Source organism: Rhodamnia argentea, chromosome 10 (genome assembly GCF_020921035.1).
Source record: "Rhodamnia argentea isolate NSW1041297 chromosome 10, ASM2092103v1, whole genome shotgun sequence".
NCBI classification, from domain to species: Eukaryota; Viridiplantae; Streptophyta; class Magnoliopsida; order Myrtales; family Myrtaceae; genus Rhodamnia; species Rhodamnia argentea.
This window is the reverse complement of record NC_063159.1, coordinates 11758941-11771664: the sequence shown is the minus strand read 5'-3', so window position 1 is coordinate 11771664 and position 12724 is coordinate 11758941. Positions and strand designations below refer to the sequence as shown.

At 40.2% G+C, this 12724-nt stretch overlaps 1 pseudogene; it reads left to right on the top strand.

Annotated features, from left to right (window-relative positions):
• Positions 1 to 147: 147 nt before the first annotated feature.
• On the top strand, positions 148 to 1474 carry LOC115753890 (annotated as a pseudogene).
• The last annotated feature ends 11250 nt before the right edge of the window (positions 1475 to 12724 follow it).

The following is a 12724-nucleotide window of genomic DNA, read 5'->3' as shown; positions in this document are numbered from 1 at the left end:
AATGGACAAAGAACGTAAGCAATCTTGATCCTATATTAGCCTTTCCTGTCCTCCGACGGCTATTGAGGCAGTGGCACTACGTCGTCAGTCTTTTCTTTGTCTCGGCTAACTAGTCTTTGGCTGTCATGAAACCACATTTAAGGACGCAAGGATCGCAACTGCAGAACTTGCAAGTAGCAAGCTTGCTTTCCATACCATGCCTTAATTCCAATGTAGAGAACAAAATTGCGTTTTTGTTAATTCCAATGGGAGGCCTTTCTAACTTCTATGAAAGGAGTGCCCTTTAACATATGAGCATATACCCTACAACATCTGCTTCTCCTTCTAAATAGCTGCACGAATCTACAATCTGTCTTCAATAGATGGCTTCTAAGTTTTCCAGTTCTCTGGCATTTCTGTGCTTAGAGATGCTGGTTTTAGCTATGGGAACTAATGCTGGTTGAATCGCATTTGTTGGGGCCAAAATGGGAATGAAGGCACTTTGGCAGATCCTTGTGCGGCCGGAAAAATATGAATTTGTCGACATAGCTTTTCTTCCTGTATTTGGAAATGGTCAAACTCCTGTGATCAACCTCGCCGGTCACTGCAACCCGTCCGTCAATGCTTGCACTAAGCTGAGTCCCGAAGTAAAGCCGTGCCAAGCCAAGTGCATGAAGGTCATGCTTTCCATTGGAGGAGGCGCTAGTAGCTACAGCCTTCACGCTAGCCTTGCCCGATGGTGCTAGGAGGGCCGCGACTTATCTCTGGAACAACTTCTTGGGAGGAAAGTCCTCTTCGCGGCCGCTTGGAGATGCGGTTCTGGATGGCATCGATTTCGAGATCGAAAGAGGCACGAGCCAGCACTGGGATGAGCTCACGAAGTACCGTTCCGGGCATAGCGGATGTGGTGATAAGGTATTCTTGACTGCAGCCCTACAATGTCCTTTCCCTGATGCGTGGATTGGGAATGCCCTGAAGACAGGACTATTCAACTGTGTTTGGGATCAGTTCTGCAACAAACCACGTTGCGAGTACATTCCCAGTGATGTGGCCTACCTTGAAGAAGTGTGGAAACAATGGACTTCGCCGTTCCAGCCAGCAAGATTTTCATGGGATCACCGGCTGCGCCTCAAGCAGCTGGCAGCGGCTTTATCCCTGCTGCCGATCTTACCTCGAAAGTTCTTCCAAATCTAGAGGATTCGAAAAAAAGTATGGCCGCATCATGTTGTGGCCAAAGCATTACGACGATCTCTCTGGTTATAGTGCCTCTATCAAAGGCCCGTTGGCTTTCATCTAACAACAAACAGGTCTTAACGTAACTCTTGTTCTCTCTCCTTCAAACAAGTATCCGGGAGAGTGAGGTTAAAGCAAGTAAGCATGCAATCGAAGATTTGTTATGACATAGACGTCGCAGATGAAGGCAATAAGTTAACAATTGATCACCGAGAGTCGGGGCAAAACACATGCTTTAAATTACATTAAAGGCATGAAACATCGATTCAGGTAATGTCCCTAGGTGTTGCAGCATACAAAAAGGTTCTTCTTAGTTGAAATATCTCTTCGTTGCGGCTTGCTACTTCCATGAAAATTGAGATCACTTGCTCTGATTGGATGCAAATATGCACTGGACCGTGAAAACGCCCATCAACAAATTTCATGCGGAAGAGAACCTTGGCACTATTGAACATCCCTTCCTTCAAAGAAACAACGATAAACTGCAACATAGTATTAGATAAAATATTGAAGTGGGGTCCACAGGAGATACGGTGTGCGCCCATGCGGGCAACCACACCCCAAAGAGCAGTTATTTGCTCAAACGTGAAGAATCACGTTGGTTGGCTTTACGTCAATAATCGACGCACTCTCCTTCGTTCTCCTTACTGTAACTTCATTCTGTCACTTCAAGAAAAGAAAAAAAAGCAGAACGCTCCTCCCATCGTCGATTCTCGTTTGACAGAGGAAAACTCCGAGATTGCAAAGGGTATCTAATCGGTGATCAATAAGGTATGTCCTCGTGATGTATCTTCGTCGATCGGTGAATCGGGTGATCTATTGGGCATGTTTCCGCTGTTTGTTGAGTATGTATTAGATCGGATTTAGTATCCTACATTGGTATCAGAGCGATGGGTTACTTGATTCCTGATCGTTTTGTGTTGATATGGTGTGTTTTGAAGTGTTTTTAACCTAATCGCGAAGTTACTGTTCATAGCTTTTTGATTATGATTTGTTCGTCAAAATAGTAAATTGAACATACCAGTAGAACGGGCTCGTCGAGACGATCATTTTGAGTGGTCGCCGGCCCCGAGAGTCCACCGGACGCCGCCGCACGCGCGCCACACGCCGCGACGGGGCGGAGTGTCGCGAGGCCGTGGCGTTTCATCCCTTTTTATGCCATTTTTGTTCGCCATTTTTGAGTTATGAATATACCATCGTGTTCATCTCTTCGAGACGAAAATTTTGGCGAAATTTTGGTCACCGGAGGATGCCGGACGGCGGCGCACGTGCCGGCACGCGCCGCCGGGGCCGCTGCGCGCGGCCGGCCACGCGCCGCACGTGCAGCGCACGTGGGGGCCCGGGCCGCGCGCGCCAGCGGCCCGCAGCGTGTTGGGCCAGATCTGGCCCAACACCCAGCCCAGTCTCACTTTTGTTTTAAAAAAAAAAAGGGTGGGCCGGCCCATTTCGTTTTTTTTTTGCTGGACCGGCCCGTGACCCGCGACCCGACCCGGTCTGACTTTGACCCGCGACCCGTTGACCTGTTGACAATTGACCGTTGACTGTTGACCCGTTGACTGTTGACTTTGACCGTTGACTTTGACCGTTGACCCGAAAAAAAAAAAAAAAAAGTCTGGTTGGTCAATATTAAGGGGTCTTGTTTTACCTATTATTTTATTTGTTATGATATGTTCATAATAGTTACAAAATAATTGGATTTTCGTAATCCATTTGTGTTCTGCATTCGTTGCGGGAACAATGCAATGGGTAAGACGAAATGCGAGAACGCCCCAAAGGCCAAGGAGAGTTGAAGCTCAGCAAGCTCTAAGGGAAAAGATTACAAAATTGGGTCTTTATAAATGGGATAATGCTTCTGACATTATAACCCATGTTATTAAGGTCAACGAAATGATCCAAGAAATCGTATGGGCCGGACAAGAAATGACCCTAGTAGATGCATTTTATGCACTACGTAACACTATACCTATAAAATGGCATGGTTTGATGAATAGCGCGTGGTGGAATGGTGCTGCCACATATAAGAAATCCGTGCTACATTTCTTACACGATTTTATAAGGATCGGAGCGATGAAGACGTCATCGCTTGCAATGAATATATCTTGGCGCGGACAGAATGCGCCCCGGCGTAAAGGCAAGGGTCCTCAAAGGTTTTGTCCAAAGGAGCTGATTTTGGCCCCCGATTTGATTAATAATCCTCCTCGAGACCTTAATTATTCTTTTCCTTGTACCAAGGAAATTACATATGCTCATGTTGTAACTGGAGCTAGAAGGATCACACGTTATTATATTTAGACTTTTATTTTTAGCTAGTTCCTTTCCCGTATGTCTTAGGAGACTTAGGGACTTGTGATTGTTGTATTGATGATTTTTGTATATGCATTATATTATGTGTATATATTTCGAGTGGGAGTGTTCACAAGTTTTAGTAATCGTATGATGAACACAAAGTGATGATTATATTGGTATTGGTTTTAGATAAGAAAATTTGGATGATGATGGGGAACTTAGTGAACTGTTGATTTTAGAATTCTTTTTTTTGAAACTATATACCAAGATAATCGAGATGCATGAATATGATTGCATTTGTTGCATACAAATAGACTTTAAATACGTGCTAAATGTTATACTCAGATACTATGGCAACGGCATCTAAGAATATTGTTGTTGAGCTCAACAAGGGTGAGAAATTGAATGGCGAAAATTATGAAATCCGGAGCATGAAAATCCAGTATGTGCTTGAAGAACTAGAAGCACCGGAAGCTCTTAACCCGACCATGACCGAGCCGAGGATGGTAACACCGCACAAGACGAAGAGACAAAGAAGCCTTCGCTGCTCGGAAGAAAAAGAACTCAACCGCTCGCATTACGTTGTTGAGTAGTATGGATAATGACATCATGAGGGAGTTCAGCAAAGATGAAAATGCTAAAGACATGTGGGATGCATTAAAGGCTAGATTTGGTCAGACTTCAGTCACCAAGCCGAGGCAGCTTACAATTAGGTTCGACACTTATAAGATGCCACATGGGCGGAATATAAAGCAACATTTGAGGAAGATGTCAAACATGATTAGTGAGCTAAAGGATGCTGGACATGTGTTGTCTGATGAACAACAAGTGCAGGCTGTAATTCGCTCTTTGCCTCACAATTGGGAACACATGAAGGTGAACCCGACCCACAATGTGAACGTCACAACCTTTGAGGATGTTGTGCGCCATTTGGAGCTAGAGGAGGACCGCCTTCCGGCGGCTAAGATACAATCCGATGTATATGTTCTTGGATCTAGCTCACATGGAGCTTCGGGCTTCAAGCGCAAGCATCCTGGAAAGTTCAAGAAGTGGACAGGCAAAAGAGTTGAACCATCCGGCAAGAAACCAAAATTTGAGAAGCATGGAAAAGGGAAACGTCCCATGAAGAAGAACATTTCGAGGATGAAATGTTACAACCGTGGCAAGAAGGGTCACTTCGCTCGCGATCGTGGCGAGCCGAAGAAGGTAGAAACCCTAAACACACTTAAAAGTGTTTGTTACGTATCAAGTTCTGTATTTTTAACTGAATCTCATCCTTTGTAGATCGTAGACTCGGGAGCCACAGACCATGTAGCCGGAGATCGAAATACGTTCGTGGAATTTCGACGAATTCCAAGTGGAGCGAGATGGATTTATGTAGGAAACAATTCCAGAGTAGAAGTGAAAGGAATTGGCACTTGCCAACTTATCATGCGTGGTGGACGCACTTTATTTCTACATGATGTTACGTACGCTCCGGAGATTCGTCGAAATCTTGTCTCTGTGTTGGTGTTAGTCAAACTTGGTTTTAGTATGAATTTTCACAATAATGGTGTGGATTTGTTGTTAGGAACAACTTTTTATGGTTCCGGTTATTTCACGGATGGCTTTATTGTATTAGATATTGAACATGCTAGTGTGAATGTATGTTATTCCCTGTTTGCATCTTCTAGTTCTAATGAGAATGATGTGAATACATGGCATGCTAGACTTGGTCATATTGGCCAACAAAGAATGAATAGATTAGCCAAAGATGGCTTATTAGGCAATATTGAGAAAGTTGAATTGCCTACCTGTGAGCATTGCCTAATGGGAAAAACAACCAGAAAGCCATTTGGAAAAGGGACAAGAGCTGAATTTCCATTGCAATTAATTCATACCGACATCCGTGGTCCGATGAATGTTAGGGCAAGGCATGGTGCTGTTTATTTCATCACATTTATTGATGATTATACTCGATATGGATATGTCTATCCGATATCTCATAAATCAGAAGCATTTAGTTGCTTCAAGAAATTTATGACCTTAGTGGAAAATCAGTTAGATAAGAAAATAAAAGCTTTGAGATCCGATCGAGGTCGAGAATATTTATCCGATGAGTTCAGAAATCTATGTGATGAAAAGGGAATAGATAGACAGTTATCTATTCCATACACTCCGCAACAAAATGGTGTTGCCGAAAGACGAAACAGAACCCTACTTGAAATGGTTAGGTCCATGATGGCACAAGCTAATTTACCGATTGCCTTTTGGGGCGATGCTTTATTAACCGCTGCCTATGTACTTAACCGAGTGCCTTCCAAATCGGTCACTTCTACCCCATATGAATTGTGGACGTGTCGAAAGCCCGATTTAAGCTTTCTCAAACCTTGGGGTTGTGCCGCATATACTCATGAGTCCTCACATAAATATGGAAAATTAGGACCAAGAGGCAAAAAGAGTATCTTCATAAGATACTCGGAACACTCAAAAGGATATGTGTTCATAGGTGAGCAAGAAAGTGGAAATGTGACTGAATTTGAATCACGAGATGTCACATTCTTAGAGAATGAATTTCCAAGAAAGGGCGAAATAGGTGAAGATAGTTCCCTATTTGAAGCATTGGATCAAGATAATGAGATTATTGGACATAATGATCCAAGTGGAAACAATGTGAGAGGTGGGGAGTTGAATACAAACCGATCTCCATTGCAACCACTTGATGAATCAATGCCATTATCTGGTCCGAGTGGGAGCGTATTGGAGGAAGAAGTACCCTTGGTACAATCTTCTCCACGACGAACCGGTCGCAAAAGCATTCCTCGACGACGCTTTGAAATTGAAGGGGAAGCTCTCATGATCGCTCCATTGGATGAAGATGAGCCAAGAAATGTGAATGAAGCTCTATCTTGCCCCGATAAGGAAAAATGGATGAAAGCAATGAAAGAAGAGATGGAGTCAATGAAATCAAACCAAGTTTGAGAACTGGTTGATCTTCCGAAAGGACGCAAAGCCATTGGGAACAAATGGGTTCTCAAAATAAAGCACAAGGCTGATGGCTCAATTGAGAAATATAAGGCACGCCTTGTGGCGAAAGGATATAACCAACGGGAAGGAATTGACTATGAAGATACTTTTTCTCCTGTGGTAAGATTTACCTCAATTCGCCTCATTCTAGCAATAGTGGCTAGTTTGGATCTTGAATTACATCGGATGGATGTAAAGACTTCTTTTCTCAATGGAGAATTAGATGAAGAGATTTACATGGAACAACCCGTTGGGTTTGTTAAAAAGGGCCAAGAACAAAAGGTATGTCGACTTTTGAGATCGATATATGGCCTTAAGCAGTCTTCAAGACAATGGTATATACGCTTCAATAATGCCATAGTGGCATATGATTTTGAAATAATTAATGAAGATAATTGCGTCTATATCAAAAGGTCCAAAGGTCACTTTGTAATTTTATCATTATATGTTGATGATATATTGATTGCTGGAAATAATATGGAGTTTGTGAAGACAATCAAAAGTTGGCTATCTTCTAATTTTGAAATGAAAGATATGGGTGAAGCTACATACATTCTCGGAGTTAAGATTTCGAGAGATCGTTCGAAAAGGTCATTATCTCTTTCGCAAGAGACGTACGTCAATAAAATTCTCGAACGATTTTGTATGCAAGATTGCAAACCCATTGATACTCCTATTGCAAAAGGTAATGGGTTGAGCCAAAGAATATGTCCTAAGACTCCACAAGAGCAAGAACGTATGAAAAACGTTCCATATGCCAATGCTATTGGAAGTCTCATGTACGCCATGATGTGTACAAGACCCGATATTTGTTATGCGGTTGGATTGGTCGGTAGATACCAATCCAATCCAGGTCAAGCACATTGGATTGCCGTTAAGAGAATTTTGAGGTATCCGAAAGGAACCGCCGATTACTCGCTAACTTATCAAGGAAGTGATCCGCACTTAGAGGGCTACACCGATGCCGATTGGGGAGGAGATTTGGATGAGAGAAAATCCACTTACGGAAATGTATTCTTACCGAATAATGGCGCCATATCGTGGAGTAGTAAGAAACAACGATGTATAGCCTTATCCACCATGGAAGCCGAGTTCGTGGCATTATCATCGGCAGCACAAGAAGGTGTTTGGCTTAGAAGATTTATGGATCATTTGGGTGTTACAGGAGATGCTGCAAAACCCGTGAAGATTTATTGTGATAGTCAAGCAGCAATGGCTTATACTAAGGATCCTAAGTTTCATAGTAAGACCAAACACATAGACATTAAGTATAACTATGTCAAGGACATGGAAGCACGAAAGGAAGTGAACCTACGGTATATATCTACGCATAGAATGTTAGCAGATCCCCTGACAAAGCCAATTCCTAGAGATGCTTTCTTTGGTCATATAAAGACTCTAGGACTGCGTAGAGGTTAATGTATTGAATATTTGTAATTTTTTCCCCGAACGTCAATAATTGATGATGTTGTTTATCAATATTAAAGTCTATAAGTTTATTTGATATTCATGCATGTTAATGCTTGGTGCACTATATGTTAAAAAGGTATGTCGGACGGATGAGAGGTTAGCCCACTCACACGGGTAACCGCCTTTATTTATTATGTAGTAAATAGAGATGAAGTAATTTTAAGCTTATTATCTAGGTGATAATTGAGAGCTCAAGCTTAAAATACTAATACCGCCTTAACATGATGTTAAGATGAGGACTTATTACTTACAATGTCCGGAAGTGAAATAATCCACATATTTCGCTTTATCTGTCTTAAATGCCGGATGAGAGTTCTGATGAAAAACTCGTGGCTGAAGTTGTTACGTGAACTCAAGCTAGACACCGAGTGTGTCAAAATGAGCATCCGTACGGTATTAAAATAGAAAGACATACGCTCCATAGGGAAGGAGAACATACCGTAATACGTACTTCATATTACGTATGCACTATCGACCAATGAGAGTAGGCAAAAGTTTTGATCTCAACTTCTCTGTGCCGTGTGAGACTCTCGAGGATAAAATTCCTCATTTTAAGTACCCTCATGACTATTCATTATTCTCAAGATCTCTATTTAGTGTTTGCTATCTTAGGGTGTTGCCTATGGTCATGAAATTGATTCGATCTAAAGGGACATTTCTAGAAAAGCGAACCGAACCGAGATTGAGAGATCTAATGAATGAGGAAGATTGATTTAGAGTTTTAAGTCACATTATGAATTATATTCACAGACCGGTCAATTATGATTATTTGGTGTGATCATAATTGTGAATATAATATGTCAATTTTAAAATGAGATCTAGTGAGAAATTTATATGTGACTGATCGATCTAGGGTACAACATATAATTCATTTCTTTTTATGTCCAATTTTAGAGCTGTCATATACTCCCAACGGATATATGACAACGAGCTCTCGGTGTATGCTGGTCGCACGGGTTATTTGCCAATATGAACTTTGCGAAGATGAAAAGTTTAGTTGTTAGTCCTCCGTGGACAAATAGGAGTTGTTTGCCCTACATGGGCGAGTGGGAGATATTAGATAAAATATTGAAGTGGGGTCCACAGGAGATACGGTGTGCGCCCATGCGGGCAACCACACCCCGGTGAGCAGTTATTTGCTCAAACGTGAATAATCACGTTGGTTGGCTTTACGTCAATAACTAACGCACTATCCTTCGTTCTCCTTCATGTAACTTCATTCTGTCACTTCAAGAAAAGAAAAAACGCAGAACGCTCCTCCCATCGTCGATTCTCATTTGACAAAGGAAAACTCCGAGATTGCAAAGGGCATCTAATCGGTGATCAATAAGGTATGTCCTCGTGATGTATCTTCGTCGATCGGTGAATCCGGTGATCTATTGGGCATGTTTCCGCTGTTTGTTGAGTATGTATTAGATCGGATTTAGTATCCAACACATAGAAAAACCAAAATCAAGACGGATTGCAGAGACTAGAGCAAACTGCAATGGCAATGATATCTGCTGCAATGTGAGTGGCATTCAATCTCAAAAGTACATCATGCTATGCAAACAAGTTTTCTGTCCATTTAGTTGTCTTATTGGACAAAAAGCTATATTGCAGAGCGCACGAAGTCAACTTGACTTAGTAGGAAAACGTCTTGGTTTTTGCATTTATCAAAAAAGTCTACTATGCCCATACATTCTGTTATTTTCATGATTGAACCCAAACTCAATTCCCATTTAAAATCCAAACGATCATTCATTGCACCGCTTTTAGACACATGCCCACTTCCTGCCACATTTATGAGATTCAAGATGCCTTGCACTTGCTGTCCGGTGCTATAACAGATCATAGGTCAAGTTCAAGCTTACAAGAGTGATTGGAAAAACATTTTTCTGTATGTTTGTTTTGTTTCAATACACCTCAAGCTCACAAATATATACACACCGAATAGGGAAAAGGGAGGAGAGAATATACCTCATTCACACCGGAAATACGCAAGGTTAAAACAGAATGGCATTCTTGATGAATGCTCATTCATTTGGGTCTTGCCGATTGATCTGAAAAGAAGTTTATACCATTCCTCATAAGCTGCACATCAATAGATTATTATTATTTTTTCAACAAGAAAGAAAGAAGTAACTCATCTGTTCCATGCTTTGGTTTCTCGTACTAAAATCTTATCTATAACAAAGACAATTGCACTCCCATAAAAAAAAACTTGGAAGAAAAGATTCGATTGAATATGGTAGACAATCTCTTCTTCCCTTTTCTATTTGTTCTTGTGCCGTCTCCTTCCATGTCTCTGTCTTCATTTTTCCTTTTACTTTGGGGCAAGAGGGCATTTGAAATAAATACAACATGATATTCTCATCTCCTCTGAGCAGCATGATTTAAAAAGTGCGAAACCTATCTAGTGTTACGAACGGTCATAGATCAGAAACATCAGTATTTCCATTGGCATCATTTCTTATTGTATATTTCTTTGTCTGTGTTGAATCACTGCTTGACTGATTGGATTATAAGAAATCAGAAATCGATTCGTTATAATTTCCAATATCAATTCCTAGAAATATATGATGAAAAACATACAAGAAAATAATCATACATAAAAAAAAAAAACAACATGGAAAAGTTTCTTGCCTTCAATACATATTTTCAGCCTTGAGATTGAAGAGATTGTGTCATTTGAAATATTTTCTCTATAGAGCTTGGTATAAATCCTTTTTCATCAACATGGCCTGGCCTACCTTTTCTAGGACCCTATTTGCCCATAAGCAAAAATGCAAACCTGGAGATAAAACAGGAAAAACTCAGACCTGCAGAAACTAATATCATGGAAAAAAAGGGCATGCTTGCTTTGCTTCCACTGGTCGCATTTGGAACATTTTTTGGAAATTATTTGGACACTTTGTTTTGAAAGTCGAACATAATCCGTCGAACAATTGAGTCATGGGCTCTCCGTTGATGAAAAAATTGAGTTAATGGAACGTCGCACGAAGAAGTTATTACAAGTGAAATAATGCCCAAATTTTGGTAAAAAGAAGCCGAAATATGCTCTCCAAAATGGATGGTTCCTCAAACAAATTCCTTTAAACAACGTGTTTGATTTTATAAATCATAATAAAAAATTCGATGATAATATTTTATTTCTCGTACTTATTAAAATAGATAAGATTATGTTAGATTAGTGTGAATATTGATCTTTCTAGTTCATATCTAAGTAGTTGTTGTTTTCTAGTTTGGATTTATCTTTTTAGGGTTTTCAGTAATAAATATTGCTCCTCTGTCCATACAGAATAGCTTGTCCTTTTGTTTTTGTTTTTGGTTTTTTTTGGTTTTTGCTAGAGTGCCTTGTCCTTTGAACATCATAACATTTTCGTTCCTAATCCAATTAAGGCAATTATTTTATTAAAGGAAAGCTCGTGAGACATTCTTTTTGAAATGTGATTTAACTGTTCAAACTCTCGTATGGAATTTTTGTTAAATGAAATTATGAACGCATCAGATACATACTACGTTGACCGGGTGGATACATTTTCATTAATTTTGTCTCCCTCGTCTACAAAATATTATTGTGAAGACATTGCAACATGTTGTTAGATTTAGAGGATGCTTGGTTGGAGCATGTCTCCAAGAAGCTTAAAGCTATATATGAAAGCATTTAGATTGCCTTTTTATTTTCTATTATTAAACGCCGTCTGCATAGCTTTATAGGATTTGCTTCATATTTCAAATAATCCAACGACGAGGTCGGCGTATTCGGCCATCTCAGTTATGCTCGTCGGACAAATTTGATGGAGCGCCATGTGGGTTGTTTCTCGGACCTCATGTTACCATTGCCAATCTTCCTTGATATATTGGCAATTCTTGATTGATTTTGTTGATAGATATTCTATTTATTTCTAGCTAGGGAGCGAAATGAAACATGTTGTGATGGCTGATGATACAGGAAACTGGGGAAGTTAGAGGGCCAAAAGAGTTAGAGAAGGAAATTTCACCGGAGAATTAAATTGATTTTCTAGAAGTTTGTCAGCATAAAAAAAAAAAATAGAAAGAAAGAGAACGAGAATTATGGTGAATGATTTTATTAAAAAAAAAAAGCATTTTTAAAATGATCATTTTGTTGGCATGGGAATCCCCTAATTTGTAGGGATTTTATTTTTCCTCCCGATTTGTGGAGGATTCTTTTTTCTAATTTATAAAGGCTTGACTTGTAGAAAAAGTATGTCTGATTGTATATATATATGGATGGGTCTGTACATACTTGATGAAATAAGAAGAAAAGAAAGAAAAAAGAAGAGAGAGGGTGAGGTGTTTGGCCAAAAACGTAAGCATATCGCCAAACCTGATTAAATTGTGTGTTCTTTTATGTTTTTATCGGCTTTTCAACACATTTCATATTCTTTCACACGAGGAAATTTAATTAATTGGGTAGGACCATCACATTTGGTTATAGGAGGAAATATGAGCTTAGACAGGAGGATTTGGCTTTAAGTAGATCGCAGTGCGATTGCCGTCTTAAATAGACAAAATTATGGGTTGTCTCTAGGGAAGATTCCTTTCTTTTCTAATACCCAAAAGCTTCAGTATAAGTGGCAAACTACGGAGTTTTTCCCTAGTGAAGATTAAGAATCCTATTAGCTATTTTTCCCACTTCGTGTTATATGTATTCTTCTTGAGGTTTTGACGGTGTTTGCAAGATTAAATTTCTTTGCATGCAATATTAATGTGGGCACACTATCGTTTGTGCTTCCTACTCGATTCA